An 18,669-nucleotide genomic window follows, 5' to 3' on the forward strand; every position below is an offset into this window, starting at 1 on the left:
TGGAAGGTCCCCGGGCTGGGGGTGCTGCCTTGGGAGGTGTTGAGGGTCTGAGTGGAGTACAGTAGGTCCCCGTGTCTGAGAGCCACCCTGATGTTGCCCCTGGTCAGAGGAAAACTGCATGGACCTCAAGCCTGGGAGTGACTCCCCAGAAAGTTCCCCAGCTCCGAGAGGGACTTCCTGGAAGGGCCCCCTGGACTGGGGAGGATCGCTCTAGATCACTCTGAGAAGAAGTTCACAAAGTACCACAAACCAGGTGGCTTATAAGAACAAAACTTGACCGCCTCCCCGTGTGAAGTCTAAGTCCAAGGTGTCGGCTGTGTGGAGTCCTCCTGTGGCTTTAAGGAAGTAGCGCCTCATGTCTCTCCACCAGCTTCTGGTGGCTCCCGGGGTTCTCTGTCTTGCCACTGTAACCTTCTGTGGCATCCTCCTTCTGCCCCCAGTCTTGTAGGATTGGGGCCCACCCTGCTCCAGCATGACCTATAGATGCATAGATAGAAAGAAATTTATATCAAGAACATGACTCAAAGTGGTAGAAGCCGTCAAGTCCAAGTCTGGTCCACCAAGTCTGTGGAGCACATTAGGTTGGACAGGTGTCCCGATTCCCATAGTTATGGGTGCCGACGAACCCAAGCTAGGCAGATAGGTAGGTAATACAGGCTGGTGGCTGCAGAGGCAAATGAATCCAAGGTTGGCAGGTCACTCCCAGTGTGGCAGGCAATATAGCGGGCCATTGACTCAAAGTCCAAAGGATTGGGGGCTTATGAGTCAGACTTGGGATCTTGACCTAGCAAGAAGCCAGCATGCTTTTCCACAGCGTCTGCTTATATGGGAAAGAGGCCACACTCCCCGCCCCCCAGGACACCTTTCAGTGGCATCACAGCCGTGACTTGAAAAGGGCGTTGCACACCACCCAATCTTACAAGTGCTTGGCTGCTCACAACGGATCCCATCATGAAGTTGATTATATTATATTAGGTCACATCTTCGAGGGCTAGTGGGGTCCACTGCCACCACTGAGAACCCTGGCCCAGCCAACAAAGCCCAACTGCCACAGTCTACCCTTTGTCACCTGGGCAAACCTGTACATATCCCCTAAAAGCATACATCATCTCCAACAGAAGCCAAAAATAAAGTCATACGTGTGCAACTAACACGTGTGTGACCAGAAGCACACTGCCCCATTTACATCCTACATTTTTTGAGTGAACAGAACAGAAATATTTGATAAGGGGTGAATGCTTTTAACAATGACTGCCCACACATCTGCACAACTGACCACGGGGCCGTGCCTGGTATTTTGAACTAGCTTCTTCCATTACCTAATCTGTGTTCCCTTTGATACGAACCCTTAGCTCTCACAACCTTCTATTAGCTTGACTGATGCTACCTACAAGACCCTATTTAGAAGCAGCCCTAGTGCTGCTGGCCTGCACGTTGCTGTGAGGCTGGAAGCTAACCCACTGGATGTCAAATACCAGCAGGTCGTCCCAGGCAGACATGTCAGAAGAGTAGTTAAGCTGTGAGCAGATGCCTTCGAGGGTTCTACACTAAGGTGACCAGACGTCCCGCTTTTGGCGGGACAGTCCCAATTTTTAACAATTTTTCCCCCGTCCCGCGGCATTTTTAAAAAGTCCCGATTTTTGGAAAGAATGCACAACAAGCTAGGGTATATGGTTTTCGACTACCATGTGGCTATTTTGCCAGGATATGAGTTTTATCAATGGTGTCCCACTCTACCAATGTTATATTCTGGTCACCTTATTCTACACCGCAGTCTACTGGAGCACCCGGATCTCTAGACTCAACAGGCTCCATCGACCCACCTGAATGTGCACGTCCCTCTGTGTAAACTATACCTCAACACAAATTAAGAAAAAATTAACAAAGTGGGAGGCAGGGGGGCGGAGCTAGACCCTGTCAGATCTTAAAACAGTAAAGCAGGAAATCTCAGTTCTGAATCTCAAACAAACAGCCCAGCTCCTCTGGGGAGGGGACGTCACAGGTGCACTAGGGGGGAAGAGCTATTCAAGCCTATTCTCTGAATGCTTAAACCGTGCACATCATTTACCGTGGTGAGGATTATAAGAAGAAATGCCTTTGCAGAATCACTGAAGTGACAGCTGAGCCTTGCTTCAGGGGCCTGCGCGGACCCCCGGTCTCCCTCCCTTCTTAGGAGGCAGCAGGAGAGCCACCAAGGTGGCCACCATTCACGGTGACCCACGTACAGCAGGGAGGCACGAAGCCTGGCCCTGGCTCGTCTGCAGGACTGCTGGGCTCCATCCATGTCACTGAGCACCTCCCTCTCACCACTAGCCGCATACTTCACCAGCCACGGTGTCCCCTCACTGTATTGCTAGAGAATCACAAGCACCCATTATCACGATATCGAAGCCTAAACAAGATCAGACTCCTGTAAAAGTCACACAACATCCTTCATAGGCCTCCCCGGAAGGACTCTGTGACAGTTACTTAATTTCATGTCAACTTGATAAATAGGTTGAAGGAGGTGGAGTCTAGCCTGTCAATCAGGTCACAACCTGATTGATCCCGCCCTGTGGGCGTGGCCTTCTCCTGAGGATTCTGGGAACAACTTCTTCCTCCCTGTAGACGGGACACACTCGCTATCTGCTTCACCTTCCTGTGGACAAGCCACATGGAGCCACGCTGATGCAGCCACAGCCCTGGAGATGCTTCCACTACCACTGGATCCACAAGACTTTCCACCACAGACCTGTGTCTTCCTGCATTCCGAGTAACGCCATGTGTTGCATGAGTCTGAAGAGGAAATTATGGATAGTATAGGACATATGGGCTAATATCGGACTTATGAACTTGATCTGGACTGGGCTGGGATAGTTTCTTATACAATTGTATCAAACACATTTGTACATAAGTTGCCATCATCGTTTTCAAAACATTTTCTTTCTGCTGAGCCCTTGGTATCAGCTCCTCTTTTTTCCCTCCTTCCCCCACCCTCTCACCCTCAGGGACTCCTGATAAATTATAAACTACTATCATTTTCTTACACTGTCTGCTGTCTCCCTTCACCCATGTTTCTGTTGTTCATCCCCCTGTATGTGTGTGGGGGGGTGTAATACATCAATCATTATAGTTGGTTCCTTGTTTCTGCCCCTTCTCCCCCCACCTCCCCCCTACCCTCACAGTATCGCTATTCCCATGACCATTCCTGAGGGGTTCATCTGTCCTGTATCCCATGTGTCGAGAGCTCTTATCTGTACCAGTGCACATGCTCCGTGTTTGTAAGGTAGAACTGAGGTCATGATAGTAGGGGTGTGAGTGAAGAAACATTAAAAAACTAGAGGGATGCCGTGTGTTTCATCAGTGCTGTGCTGCACCCTGACTTCTCATTCTTTCCTTTTGACCCTTCTGTGAGGGGATGCCTGATTGTCTACAGATGGGCTTTGGGTCTCCCTTCTGATCCCCATCGCTTGCATCAGTTCATGTTTGTTTTGGCTCTCCTGATACCTGGTCCTGTCAACACCTTGTGATCACACAGACTGGTGTGCTTCTTCCATGTGGGCTTTGTTGCTTCTCAGCTAGATGGCTGCTTGCTTAACTTCAAGCCTTTCAGACTGCAGACATTATATCTTTTAATGGCCGGGCACCACCAGCTTTCTTCACCACATTTGCTTATGCACCCACTTTGTCTTCAGCAATCATGTCAGGAAGGTGAGCATCACAGAATTCCAGGTTATTAGAACAAAGTGTTCTTGCATTGAAGGAGCACTTGAGTAGAGATCCAATGCCCATCTGTTACCTTAATACATAACATCTCTCTATATATATATATACATAGACCTATATCCCTACATTACATATTAATATATTTACATGTGTGTATGCCTGTATTTATATGTATATGAATATCTTTTGTCCTCTAGTTCTTTCCTCTATTTATTTTTACTTTCCTCCTGTCCTGCTATCATGTTTGACCTTCATCCAACTCTCAGTACTTTCTCTTGGCTACATGGCACTTGATCAAACCCCATCGGGCATTCTATGCCCTCCTTGCCACCAATTTTAGATCTCTTGTTATTCCCTCGTCCCTGGGTTACTCAGCGCCCCCTCCCTTTCTTCCACCTCCACATCTCTCCTAATCCCCTGGAGCAGTCGGCCCCACAGTTTGCTCGTGGGATTGGTCATCCTGCCTCTCCTATATGGATGAACATGAGAAAAGGGAAAAGACAGAAAAAAGAAAAAAGCCTATAACAAGTTCCAGGTCTGTGTGCTGAGCCTTCTGAATGTGCCAATGAAGCATTGGGGGACATCAATAGGAACAAAACTACTGCATGTGTGTTTCGCTGGAGAAAGGGACATGTGTCATGGTCCCAGCATCATCATGCTTGGGCACTGCTGACAGCTCCGGCCAGAGCACACCAGTATGTTCACAAAGTCAGTGAGCACGGAGGATTAGCCTGGCAGATGTACGGCTGCGGGCAACCGTGGCGGACGAGGCCTGTCTGTTGTTATCACTAACATCGGTTGTTGGCTGGCATGGAGTCAGTCAATTCACCGCAACCCACAAACAGCAGAATCCTGCCCGCCCCTGCCCATCCTCACAATCATAACGTCGGAACCCATGGTGGCAGCCACAGCTGCACCCGTCTCCTGGAAGGTCTAGCCTCTATGTCAATTACTCTCTACATCACTGAGCATGATGTCCTGTTCTGGGGACTGGTCTCTCCTGACAACATGTCCAACATCTGTGAGACAAAGCCTCGCCCTCCCTGCCCCTCAGGAGCAGTCTGGCTGTACTTCCCAGACAGACCGCTGTGTCCATTTGGCCGTCAATATCCTTCGACAGACGCACAATGCAGATGCATCGATCCTGCTTTGTCTTCTTTATTCAATGGCCAACTTTCACATGCAAATGGAAATACCACGGCTTAGGTCCGGTGCAACCTGGTCCTCTAAGTACCACCCTTGCTTTCAATACTCTGAAGGGGTCTTGTGCAGCAGACGTGCCCAAGCGAGGTGTGGTGTGAGTGCTTGACTGCCGCCACCAGCAGTGCCAGCTGTGGATGCAAACAAAGTGGCCTTCCTGACGGCTTCGTCATTCAGCACGACACCACCAAGTGGTCCAGTTGTCGGGGTTTGGGGTTTCTTTACATTACGTTCTGATCCCTGCCGTTTTGTACCTTGGTCTTCAGGGCTTCCCGGCCTCCTCACTTTCAGCAAGCACAGCTGTGTCACCTGCATATCAAAGGTTGTTCATGGCCTTCCTCCAACCCCGGGGCTGCCTTCCACTTCTCCAAGTCCAGGTTGTGATGGTGAGCTCCACACACCGGTAAGAGGATGCAACCCCGACCCAGACCTTCCCTGGGTTTCAGCCCGCAGGCAGCAGTGCCTTGTTCTGTTCCAAGGACTGCCTCTTGTTCCAGTGAGCTCATAACTCACTGCGGGAAATATTTTTGTTTACTGAATTTTTGCTTAAACACTGAACAAAAATTGTATAGACTCTAATTCTAGTGCTGTCCCCACTGACAGTGTCACCCTGTGTGGCCTTTCCCCCACCCCCCTTCTCCTGACACCACTTATTTCGGGTCCTTCCCCGGGTGGACAAGCAGTAAAGGAGACACAGACGGGGGCCGCCCCAGCCTGTGCCCTGGGCAGCGCTCGGGGAGGTGAATGGGACGCAATGGAGCATGGGGTCTCCAGGACCAGGGGGACTCAGGGCAGGAACACAAGCCAGGCTCCCTCCCCCCTGGATTTGAGCGGCAATGGTCGTCTGAGCCTGGGAAGAAAAAGAAGGGCGTGATTCACTTAATGGTGAGGTAGGAAATGAATAATCCCATTTTTGAAAGAGGGAGAAAGGAGTTAAGAGTGACACTTGATGGCTGGCTGTGTGCCTGGGGGGGGTCTGTCCCGAAGTGCCTGGCAGCCTCGGAAATTGCCAAATCACTGGCCGAGAAGCAAGATGTCCAAACAAAGAGCCTTTTCAGTCCACAACCCCTGCAGGAAGGCATGGACGCCCCCACGTTCTGATGTGCAAGTGGGAACTCGGTCCCCGGATCCCCACCCCCACTCGGCTATGGGGAGGTAATGGAGTTGGTGGCTTCAAATGGACTGATGATAATTCCCACCAATGAGCTGTGCCACCGTCATCTTGGCCACGGCTAGGGATCGGGACAGGCGGAGGCCTGGCACACCCTTGTGTGCCAAATACCTTTGATCACAGATACTGCAGCAGCCTGGCACTGCCGGGGCACCAGCAGCCTCTCGGTGCCTCAGATGGTCTCGCTGGCCCAGCCTGCCATCTTGAGTCTTTTACACAACTGAGCTGCAGGGTGTAAGCGAGGAGGGGAGCAAAGCTCAGTGTGCCGTGGCCAGGAGAGGGAGGGGGCAATGCCGTCATCCAGATCTTATTAGAAACCCCCCCAGTGTGTGAGAGACAGACAGACAGACAGAGGTCCACGGAGGGAGAAATGAGCAGGAGGTGTTCACGGAGGAGGAGGGGGAGTCTCTTGGGTGAACCCCTTCCCCGTGTTTCCACTCTAAAGCTTAAGCCAACCTTCTCAAAACACGCGGCACGAGAAGCCCACGCCGTGGAAGTCCACACGCAAAATGCCTGGCGCGTCCCCTCCGACGGCGGCCAGGACTTTTATCGATCGTGACTAGTCTGCGTCAGCTTTCACCAAAACGCTCGACGGCAGCAGCCACTGCGCCCGTGCTCTGTCTCAGGGCCGCCCAGGTCTCCTTCGGCCACCCCCATCCTCCAGGCAGCCGCCAGGAGCCCCGTCCCCCTGGTGGAATTTTGCCCTGGAAGCCCGCCGCTGCTCTGCGGCTGCGCTGGGTCTGGCGGGCCGGGCACCCACGGCGCCGAGAGCTTTCTCCACTGAAGGTCCCCAATGAGATGTCTCTGGGGGTGGCTAGTGTTTCTGTGGCCATCACTGACCCTTTGCAAGTCGATCCCTGGAAAAAAGATCCGCTGTTTGCTCAAAAATGTCATGGGGATGCTCTGGCCGTCCTTAGCATCCCCCGCCCACTTCTTGGCAGTGACCTCGTGGGGCTTGGTCCACCACTGCCGACAGCCCGCCCTTCACTGAGGGAAGCTCCGACAGGGGCTCTTTCCAAACTGCCGTCCTCCCTCCGCAGTGACTTCAAACTCGGCCTTCTTCAGGCTTGTTCTCAGGCGGGCAGCTGCTCACCGGCCTCCCTCCAGAGGATGCCGACCCGGAGCGACCCCGCAGGACAGGGCGGAGCTGCCCTTGGACGTTTCTGAGGCTGTAACACTTTAGCGTGAAGCAGAAACCTCGTCTTTCTTCCAAGGAGGGCCTGCCGGTTTCAAATTGCCGACCTTGCGGTTAGCAGCCTGTGTCAGTCCGGGCTGACTTTTATTTTGATGTCAAATAACTTTTGGAATCCGGATCACGTCCATCAGTCTGATACTAGCCCATGGATTCCTCTTCAGACTCACCGGCACATGCAGTGAAGCCCAGTGCGGGAAGATCCCAGGCTGGTGGGTGAAGAGCCTGGTGCAAGCAGCTCGGCACTGGCACGGCTCTCCAGGTGGCTCCTCCAGCTCCAGGGCCCTGGCTGCCATCAGCGTGGCTCCATGTGGCTTGTCAACAGGAATGTGAAACAGAGTGTGTGTCCTGCCAGGGAGGAAAAGAAAGCTCGAAGAATCCTCCTGAGAAGGCCACGCCCACAAGGAGAGGCATCAGCAGGCTGTGACCTGATTGACAGGCCAGACTCCACCCTACACTTTTTTATCAAGTTGACATGAAATCATGTAACTACCACACGGCCCGGCACACAACCGGCGACATCACCAGGCTCCTTACCACACATCAGGATGAGTTTATTTTGATGCAAAATAACTGAAATCCATGCACAGTATTTTCATGAGACACAGTTCCATGCACTCGTTGACGATGCTTTGAATGTATGTGTATCTATAAGAGCAATACTTCCTGAGACCGCGGTGACTGGCGCCAGTTGACAGCCTGGAGACCCCTGCTGTCCTGGCACGCGTGAAATCGAGTGAGGGAATTCTGGGAACATGTCTATTTATGATCTGGATAGAGAACACATTCTTGTGAAAGCTCCCTTTTTGTTCTTGGGACCTCCAACTGATGGGGCAAGACCCACCCATAGTTTAGAGAGTGGTCTGCTTCCCTGGAAGTCAAGTGATGGCCAGGAAGCCTCATCAGCAAACTGCCGTCACCAGGACTTGTGTCCCGCCCAACACCCTGTCCCCTGTGCCAGCCAAGCGGACACAGGCAATTGACCGTGCCACTGTCCTAAGAGTGCTGGTCTGGCAAGGTTGAAAGAGAGGCTGAGGGCGGAGCATGAGGCTATTCCGGAGGTGCACAAAGAGGAAAAGCAGTAGCCTGCCTTTAAACACATTTTTGTGCTTAAGATGAGTTTACATAGAAAATTAGGCTGTAGGAGCGAGTAGAACCGCCTCGGCGCGTTTCTGAAACTGTCAGTGTTCTGGGACCCAAGGGCTCTCGGTCCCATGGAGCAGCTGGTGGCCAGCAGCTCAACGGGACCCTGGGAACACTGTCGGAGCGCCTTCCCCTCCTTGGTCCCACCGAACCGCCTCTGCGTTGTTTCCGTTATTAATCTGAACCCAACGTTGTTTCTATTTTTTAATTGTCTTCAAATGTCCTGGAACGTGTTTAGAAATTACTGTTGCCGCTCGACAAAGTGAGGAGTGAAAGATATATTTTGATGAAAGAAAAGAAGACCACGAAGGGGCACCCGCTTCATGGGGGTTGATTCCACCTCAGGGGCCCACGGGCCGAGGAGAATGTCCCAGAGGGCTTCCGCCTGAGATGTAGCTCTTGACGTCTTCCTCCCACAAAGCGCTCAGTGGCCTCAAACTTCCGGCCATTCGTTAGCAGCTCAGCACTCGCTCCCTCTGCCACTGGGGCTCCTCGGTGAGAATCCAGGCACCACCCAAAGGACATGGGGTGAGGAGCCTCGTGGCAGCCACTCCTCAAAGGATCAGAGACCCTAAACCAAACCACAGAGTCGGTTCAGGCAGGAGGCTGGAAGAAATCCTCTCCCAGAGCAGCTTGTTCTGCTGAACAGGACGTGCTTTCCCGAGCGTTTCCTGGGAGTAGCGAGGGCACGCCAGAGCCAACCTCGCCGAGTGGGGCAGAGCGTGGCCTCTCCCCAGGGACGGGTGCCCTCACCCTCCCTGCGCCAGCGCACTTCAAACACGTCAGGCGACATAGATCTTAAATCACTCCCATTATTGCCGGCTTCAACAGAGCCTCTCTCGTCTCCTCTAAAAAGTCTCTCTAATTTCAAGAACTTTCCCACTAATAATTTTCTTCCCTCTGCTAATGATCCTAACCTTCCACAAAATGACTTCTTTCCTGTCAGCCTTCATTTTACATCTCTCTCCCCTTCCCCCTTTGAGTCCCCATTTTTCAAGCCACAGAGCAGACTGCGTCTGCCGGGTCTCAGCCACTCCGTCCTGTCCTGGATTGCCTATTACCTACTGCAAAGGTCATTGTAAGTGTAATTCACTTTAAATTACTTTATTTTCTAATCACCATTCTCGCTCTCTTTCTCACTTTCGCTCTCGCTCTCTTTCTCCCCGCCCTTCTTCCCGGAGCCCCCTCCTCCTCAGCCCCTCCCCCACCTACGTATGTTCACTTCTCAGGGATGTCTCTGTCCTTCACAGCGCTCAGACGGTGCCCCATGGGGCACTGGACTAAGCGCGGGGCTGCGAACTGCAAGGTCGGCGGTTCAAGCCCACCGGCTGCGGCTGGGATGTAGGTGAAGCTGTCTGGGTCTGCAGGGATTTCATCTCAGAAACCCCCAGGAGCGGCTCCCGGCCAGTTGGGGGGCACTGAGGGCGGTGGGTGGGGGGTTTGCTTCTGCCCACTCAGTGCCTCAGAGGAGCGGGTGGACGGATGGGTTTCTGATGCTCAGAGCCTGTCCACAGGAGGGAGGAGGTATGTCTCAGATGAATGGTAACCAACAGCCCTCACGCCCCGGTTTGGAAGAACCCGGAATCGCGACAGCAAAGTCATGTGAGAACCCCCATGTGAATGGGTGAGCCCCACCGCCCCCTCCCCCCAGCCCTCCATCCTGCTGACTGGAAGGAGCGAATGGCTTGCTGGTGAGCTGCAGGGTGGGAGCTGGGGAGCTTAGTGACTCAGGCCACGTCTTCTCAGCTCATGGGGAACTACCTACCCCACTGGCTCTTTCTGGAAGGTTCCAGAGCGGCTCCTCCCTAGAGCAGCGGAAGCAGTGAGGAACCTGGGGGAGAGGCTCTTCATAGGGAGGTGGGATCTGCACGGCCTTTGACTCATGTCTGCTTTACAAGAGAAACTGAAGGTTCAGAGCCAAGGCATGTTCCTGCTGGGGACCTACTGTCATCGTGGGGACCCACATTTGTCCTGGGGCACACACTCACCCTGGGACCTATGTTCCTCCTGGAGGCCCACTGTCATCTTGGGGACCCAATGTCCTCCTGGGGACCCACATTCGTCCTGGGGACCCACATTTGTCCTGGGGACCCACATTCCTCTTGAAGACCCTCTGTCATCCTGGGGACCCACATCTATCCTGTCCTGCCCCCATAAGCACAGCCTGCTGAGATGGCAGGGCCAGGGCAGAGTGCAGGCAGCCAGGATGAGCCCTGGAGGCTTGGCACACTGGGTTATGGGCTTCCAGGGGCTTGCTGGCTCCCACCTCCCTGCCTCCTGAGACAGGCACGCTGTTGGCTGAGGCCCCGGGTGCCCCAAGCACTGACACGCTGTGCGTGTGACCTCACTCCTGGAACACGTGGCCAGAGCAGACGCCTGCTCCCTCCTGAGTGTGCAGCCGCTGTGCAGGCGCGGCTGGTCTGCACACATCTAATTAAGGCCATATTTCCAGCCAGCCTGATTGCGGGGGGCGGGGGCTTGGTCGGGAGGGTGCGCCGTCCTCCGAGGCCACAGATTTACGGGTCTGCAGCCGCCGCCCGGGCGCGCCGGTCCATCTGTCATGTCGCCTCCTGCGCTGCCCGGTCTGAGCAAATTGCTGTTTTTATGGGATATGATAAAGGAAATGCTACCTTATGTTCCATTTTTGAACTCTCTGCTGTGGCGCAAACAGAGGCTAACCCTCATGGTGCACGAGCAGTTCCCTCCTGTCCCCAGTCTCCATCCCTGCTCCCCGTCCGTCCCTGCTCCCTGCCGGCTCTAGTCCCTGGTCCCCACCAGCCCTGGTCCCTGGTCACCACTGACAGTTTCCTGGTGACCTACTGTCCCTGGTCCCTGGTCCCCCACTAGCTTTTGTCCCTGCCATCAATACCCTGGTGCCCCCCCCCCCCTCAGCCCTTGTCCCTGTTGACCCCAGTCCTTGTCCACCACTGACCCTGGGCTCTGGTTCCTCATTGGCCATGGTCCCCCCCATAGGCCCTTGTCTTCCTGGTGCTTGCTGGCCCAGGTTCTCCCATCAGGCCTGGCCTCAGCCAGGGGGCCCTGGGCCCTGGCCCTGTCCTCCACCTGCCTGGCCCTGGCCATACCCTCACTGCGGTGCTGCTACAATGCCTGGCTGCCTGCCCAGGGTCACTTTCCAGAGAAATCACTGGCCCCCACGGTGACAGTCACCATCCCCCCACCCCCACCCCGGCCGTGGGGGCAGGTGGTCACCAGAGCCCCTGGGCGCTGTTATTCCCCTCTGCTCTGTGAGCTTGCCTTTTGGAAACTGACCCCCCCCCCCCCAGGACTGGGAGCAGATTTGTGGTTCAAACTTTTGCTTCCTGGTCACCGCTGCTGTGGCTGCTCCTGCCAAACACAACTCAGCTCCACGGGAGCCTTTAAACGTGGTTCATGTTCTCAGAAGGGCCATGCCCTGTGAATCCGGCCCTCCTTTGCCCCAGTCCTCTATTGTACCAAGCATGGCATCCTAGTCCAGGGACTGGTCTCTCTTGGTCTGAAGCGGAGTCTCTTTTTTGTGGTTGATATTTATCCTGAGTTTTTGAGGATTAAGTAGGGGCATCGAACCCTTCCCAGCCATGCGCTGGTGCCCTCTCCATGTTCCGGACATGAGTCGTTATCAGATGCACCATTTACAAACATTTTCTCTCTGCCGAGTCCAGTCCAACTCCCCAGCAGCCCAGTGAGCACAGAAATTCTCTTTTTGAGGAGGTCTAGTGTATTTGTTTTTTCTTTTGCGACTTATTATCTCAGTTACCATTTCTTAACCCAATCAAGGTCACTCGCATCCACTCTTGTAGTTCCAAGTAGGCTCGGATCATTTTAGGATGGTGAGCATGTTGAGTTAGTCTTGGTGTCTGGGGAGAGAGAAGAGTCCACCATGTGGATACACAGGTGTTCCAGCACCGCTTGCTGAAGAAATCACTCTTTCTCTATTAAATTGTTCTGGTTTCTTTGTAAAAAAAATCAATTTACCATAAACATAAATGTTTATTTATGGAATCTCAGTGCTATTCCATTATCTCTTCCACAATGTCTTGATGACGGTAGTTTTCCAGTGAGTTTGAAAATGGGAGATGTTGCTCCTCCAATGTTTCTTCATAAAGATTACACTGGACTCTTCTGGGACTCTGGCATTTCCAGACGAACTTTAGGATTCACTTGTGCAAAGAGACAGAAGGAACCCTAAAACCAGGAAGCTGACATTCTGACCCAGATCAGTATGGAGCACTTGCCGTCTGAACAATACCCAATGGTGTGATCCACACGCAAGGACCATCTGTCCATTTCCTGACCGTTTCCTGACATCAGTGTTATCGTTTCCAGGTACACTCTTTGCCTGATTTCAAGCTGTGTGATTTCAGTTGCTCGGAGGTGCTTGTTTCAGGACCTATGACATGGTTTACTCAGAGAATGTTCCATGCGTTCTGGAAACAATGTGCATTCTACCGCTGTTGGTGGAGTGTCCTCCCGATGCTTGTTCAGTCTAATGGATTTGTGTGTTGCTCAAGTCTTGTATTTGCTGTGGATGGGCTCCCTGGTGGTTCTTCCCATGTGGAGTCTGGAAGACTCCAGGTATTGTGGATGGATCATAAATTGCTTTCCCTGCGTCCGTCAAATATTTTGCTTCATGTTTTTAGTTCTCTGTTGCTAGGCACATATAGGTTTATCTTTACTGTATCTTCAGTGTCCCTCTTCGTTTTCAGTAATTTTTTTGGTCTTAAAGTTTATTTTCCTGATATTCGCATGAGACAGTAGATCTTTTATGGTTTCTGCTTAAATGTGATGTCGTCTCCCGTCCTTTGGCTTTCAAATTATTTCTCTATTTGGATCTAAAATGGGCCTTATGCAGACAGAACATGCCGGTAACTCCGTTCTTTTTCTTTATTGAACACGTTTGATTTCTACTGGATTGATTAGCATGTTGGCATGAATGCTGCCTTCGAGGTCACTGGGTCTGCTTTGGTTTTGCTTTTGTTTTCTATGCAACGTGGGCTCTATGTCCCCAAGCTTCTCCTTTATTGCCTCTTTTTCATTCAGTGGCTATTTCCTAATCTAACGTTATAATGTCATTAACTATTTATACGCGTTTGAATTCTTTTCTTTGTGCTTGCTCTACAATCCATCTTAATTTATCAGAAACCAGTTCAATTCTACACCACTTCTACTGAGTGAAATAGATAAAAATTTCTCCTATGTAGCTCCATTCCCTCTCCCTTTTCCTGTGGCATTATTGTTATACGTATTATCTTTATGTATGCTATTATATCGAGAAATTTATCTTGGCAGTTATTACTTGATGTAATTTTATGTCTTTTAAAGGAGAAGCGAAAGAAAAAGAGAGCGTGGAGTCTATTTCTAGAGTCTGTTACACCTGATTTCTTGTCTGCCATCCCGGTGCTCAGCATCTCCTTGACTGGGCTTGCGGTCCCATCTGGTCCATCCTTACTCCAGTTCAACTTTTGTCCCACCTGCCTCTGCTGTGCTGTGAGTGTCAAATACCTCATATTTCTGTATGCTATAGGTCCCGTACGAAGCCCGCATGGCACATGGGTTAGGCATCGAACCGCTAATGGAGCCCACCAGCTGCTCCTTGGGAGAAGGACGAGACCGGCTGTTCCCATAAAGATTTAGAGTCTCGGAAGCCTAAAAGGAAACATCAATTTGATTTCTGTCCTGGTGTCAGGATTGAACCATTACATTGTATTATATATGAAGTATATGCCAATAAAACTGTGAAAACGAGAGAAAGATTTAGAGTCTCGGAAGCCTAAAAGGAAACATCAATTTGATTGCAATGCTGGTGTTTTTGTTGTTGTTGTTGTTTGTTTTTTGGACATGCCTCACAATACAATTATATCCACATGTTATGCAATTGTATTTTAAATATTTTAAAAGGAAAGCGGAAATGTACAATTACACTCTGTTTTATAATTGCCTATAGAACTACCTTACAATACTCTTTTTCTTATTGATTAGTAATTCTTTATAATTCTGCAAACAAATCCTATGCTGGAAATAATGTATTGCAAAATATTCTCTCACTTTGTAGGCTACCTTTTAAATAGCTCAATAGTGTATATTAATGAATAAACATTCCAAGTTTTTAATGTAGTCAACTTAGTAATCTTTTCTTTCAGGTCATTACTGATTTTTAAAATAGATTTTTTCAAAATGCCTTGCTCATATTAAAGTGCAATTCAAACGTAAATATTCTTTGCCATCTCACATGTTACAAGCATCTTCCCCCGTGTTTACCTGTGGACTTCATTGCTAAAATTTTATATTTAAATATGTATCCTCACCCCATCTAGAGCTCATTTTTGTTGAGGAATTCAGATTTAGTATTCTCCCACATGAGTATCCAGTTGATCCAGCATTTTTGTTGAAAAGATCATCTTTCCTAGTTGCAGCCCAGGGCCCTTATCATAAATTGTATGGCATGGACCCATGCAGCTCTGTCTATGGATTCTCTACCCTGTTCTGCTTGCAGATTTGTCTACTTTTGTTCAAATACTCTATTGCCTTACATATAGCTTCATAAAATCCTTGTTAGCATGGTATAGTTTTGTTGTTGTTTTTTCCCCCCCAAGATTCTTGCGCATCTACATATGAAGAAACCACCTGGGATATTGATTGGGATTTTACTTACTATGTGCATTAACTTGAGGAATATTAACATCATTACTATAGGGAGTTTTCCAATCCATGAACATGGTATGTTGATATGTATATTTAAGATTTGTTTCTCTCAGTTATGTTTAAGCATGTTTCGTACAAAGGTATTGTATGTAACTTTTTGGAATATTCCTAGATCTTTGATGGTTGTTGGTGTTATTGTAATTAGTATCACTTTAAAATTTAATTTTCTCTTTGTTCCTGGCTTACAGGCATGCAATTATTTTTTAATAGTCACCTGATATTCTCCTCCCTTCCTTTAACTTTATTTGTTATTTTAAGTCTATTGGCCTCGAGGAAAAGGTTGAAATTTTCACAGCATTCACTGCGACACACGTTGTTACTGTCATAGGTACCAGCAAGGGCGCCCCTTTGCTTTTTCATTTCTCCGTTCCCTTCATTTCCATTTCTCCCTCCTACCCCCCTCTGAGACAACCTTTCCACTGCATTTGCGTCTGTGTTTTTATGGCTTCTGTTGACTGGTGAGCCTGGGAACCTCGTCCTGCTCTCCTGCCCTTCAGAGCTTCCCAGAGAGCAAGCTCACGGTTCCTTGCTCAGCGTTTCCTATCGCTGATGCTTTCTATCTTGTTGAGTGTTAGGATCGCTACGGTTTCTACTGGCCTCTCAACATATGAAACCAGAACTGACAGCTGGGGCCCTTCTGGCTTGGGCCCTCATCAACTAGCCGAGCCTGACCCCGATACGCCCGCCCTAGTAAGGAGCGGGGTGCCCCCCCTCCCGGGTCCCCCCCATCCCCCACCCCCCATGAGGAGGGTGGGTGGTGCTGTTTCCTCTTCACCCAGAGCTGGCCTGATGTGGCCCAGGGCTCCCTTGGAGGAGGAGTGGTCACACGGAAGTAGTCGTGGTCATGGTCTCCATGGTCATTCATGAGTATTAATGTGGTCCAGTGTCACTACTTTGTTCACTCAGAAGCCCTGGTGGCCTAGTGGTTGCATACTGCAAGGTCAGCAGTTTGAAACCAGTGACCGCTCTGAGGGAGATAGGTGGGGCTTTCACTCCCGTCCACAGGGGCTGTTCTATCTTGTCCTGCAGGGTCGCTGTAAGTCAGAATCTACTTGACGGCAGTGAGTTTCCACGACGATGATGCTCTGGGGTTCAAACGGTCATGAAAAACCGAAATGAAGAGATGATGGATTTTTCCCACGGGGGTTTGAAAGCCCCCCTCAGATGATATCAGGGCAGCACGTGTGTGGATATGCTGCCGCTTATTCCAGCAGTGCGCAGTATCTTGTCCACGCTTCACCCACACCCGCTTCACCCACACCCGGTGTGAAGGTGCCCGCCCTTCTTCCTTCTTCTCTTTCCTTTGTTCCGCATTCACCTGTGTCAAACAGTCCCCGACCGGAGCCACGTGCCGCTCAGTGATCACAGTGGCATTGCTGCTTCGTAAAACTTTAGACAGGTTTTTTGGTGGGAGAATTGCCTGAGGCAGGAAAACACTTGAATTCTTGGCGGTTGCTCCCACGAACATTGGCACTGAATTCACAGAGAAGGAACTGTTTCTCAACTCCAATTTTCTCTCCATTCATCATGAAATTGCTCGCCGGCCCCTGTGTGAGGCTGCTTCCTTCACACTGTCAGGGGTGATCCGACTGGAAGGTATGGCCTTTCACCTTCAACCCTAAGTGTTCCAGGTAGCCTTCATTCTCGGCAAGCAAGATTGTGTCATTGTCACGTGTCATTGTGTTATTGTCACATAGATGCACAGGCCCAGGACTGATCTGCCTCCGAAGAAAAACAAAGGCCGGCATACAATTGGACACGACAATGTGCAAGCAAGTGCAATCCATGGGTAAGAGCGGCATCGCGATGGTATCTAGGTGGGGTTTGGTTTTTCATTTCTGGCCTCTTCTATTTGCCCTCACGCCAGGGTTCACTGGTTACTCCCAGATCCGCCTGAAAAACCGTTGGCTCTCTGGGCTGGAGGTGAGTCTTAGCAGACAGCTATTCCCCAGTGTTCATCCTCTCCTGAGGCAGTGCGCATTGCTCTTGTTAGGGGTGTCTGGTCTTGTCCCACTCACGGAGACCCCACGTGCCCAGGAGGGGGAGCTGCCGGCCCTGGGTCCCCCTCACAACCATTGCTATGTTTACACTCCTTGCTGCCACCACTGTGTCACTAGACCCCGAGGGAGTCCTCCTATCTCGAGGTGACTGTCCGTGCACACTGAGTGGGCGTGCACTGCACCGGCCCAGGCTGCAGGCATGGAAGCGTCCCATGTAGCCTGAGAGAAGCCACGGTCCCCTGGGAGATTCCTGGCATGACGAGCCCCCCACGCCCCTTGTTAAAGGGCAGATGCTAGATAGCAGAAAGCCCCTGAGAAAGTGGGTGCCTCAGAGAGAGGGGCCGGGGACCCCTGAAAGGAGCGGCCGAGCGGCGGAAGACAAACGCGGCCTGCTTTCCTCTCTCCCGGGAGCCTGGCCCAAACACTCCCCACCCCCACCCCCATCCGTTGAGCAGCTGAGGAATCGAAATCAAACATATCAAATGTTTGCGATACATTTCCCCGAGTCACATTTATTTTTCTGTCTCATGTCCCTGACATCGAATAAACAGTTATCTTAAGAACCAGGTGCAACCACAGCGCCGTGACAAGCCAACCTTTAAAAAAAAATGAATGATTTTCTTCAAAGGTTGGATGTGCCATACGAGCATCTAAATCAGCAAGTGAGGGGCCAGACATGCCGACAGCCGCAGAGCACACACAGAGGCGGGGGCAGGACAGATGGAACAAGGACGTGTCCCCCCTGATTAAACAACGTGAGACTGCGCTGGCAGGCGCCCACCCTGCCCACTAGCGCAGACCCCGCCCCGTCCCCTGGGGCAAAGGCGCGTTTCTTGCCTGCTAACAGGTAGCACAGAGCTGTAGTGGCACAGTGGGTTAAACACACAGAGAAAGGTCGGCGGTTTGAACCCACCAATGGCTAAGTGGACGAAAGACGAGGCTGTCTGCTCCCGTAAAGAAAGACAGGCATGAGCCAGCGCGATGGCAGTGGGGTGGGTGGGTCCACCGAGAGAAGCCCCTCCTTGCCTGAGAGTGGGTGCTGACGCGGTGGTCCTTGGACAGGCCCCTGGGGGGGGGGGGGGACACAGGTGAAACCCGGCTCACATCTCCTGAGGTAGGGACAGGGCAGGGCCCTCAGGGCTCTGGCAGGCAGATGGAGCCCCAGGCCCGAGTCTGGTATCATCTACTCTCGCTGGATAACTGCTGGCCCCTCCCCCCGACACACCACCTTGGCTTTCTGGCAGGTCAGTGGCACCTCCTTGGGGTCTCCAGCCAGCCCGCCCCTCACACCAGGCCCTGCCAATGCTGCCCAGGGAGCTCCTGGCTCTGCTGTGCTCCAAATCCTCAGGCGGGTGCATTAGACTGGCCCAGGGGTCAGGTCTCCTTGGCCTCTCTCACCTGCCCAGGTCCACATACCTGACACCACCTCCATTCTCCCCGGGCCTGGCTGGCCCCGCCTCAGCTTGGCCCCTGCTAGGACTCTGCCCTGACTGATGACGTGCTGGTCTGGAGGGACAGGGCCCAAAGGCCGGAGAGCGTGAGCTGGGACGGACCACCTT

The sequence above is a fragment of the Echinops telfairi genome, unplaced genomic scaffold, assembly GCF_000313985.2.
Source record: "Echinops telfairi isolate 266 unplaced genomic scaffold, ASM31398v2 ScPeMD7_7400;HRSCAF=8409, whole genome shotgun sequence".
In the NCBI taxonomy this organism is placed as follows: Eukaryota; Metazoa; Chordata; class Mammalia; order Afrosoricida; family Tenrecidae; genus Echinops; species Echinops telfairi.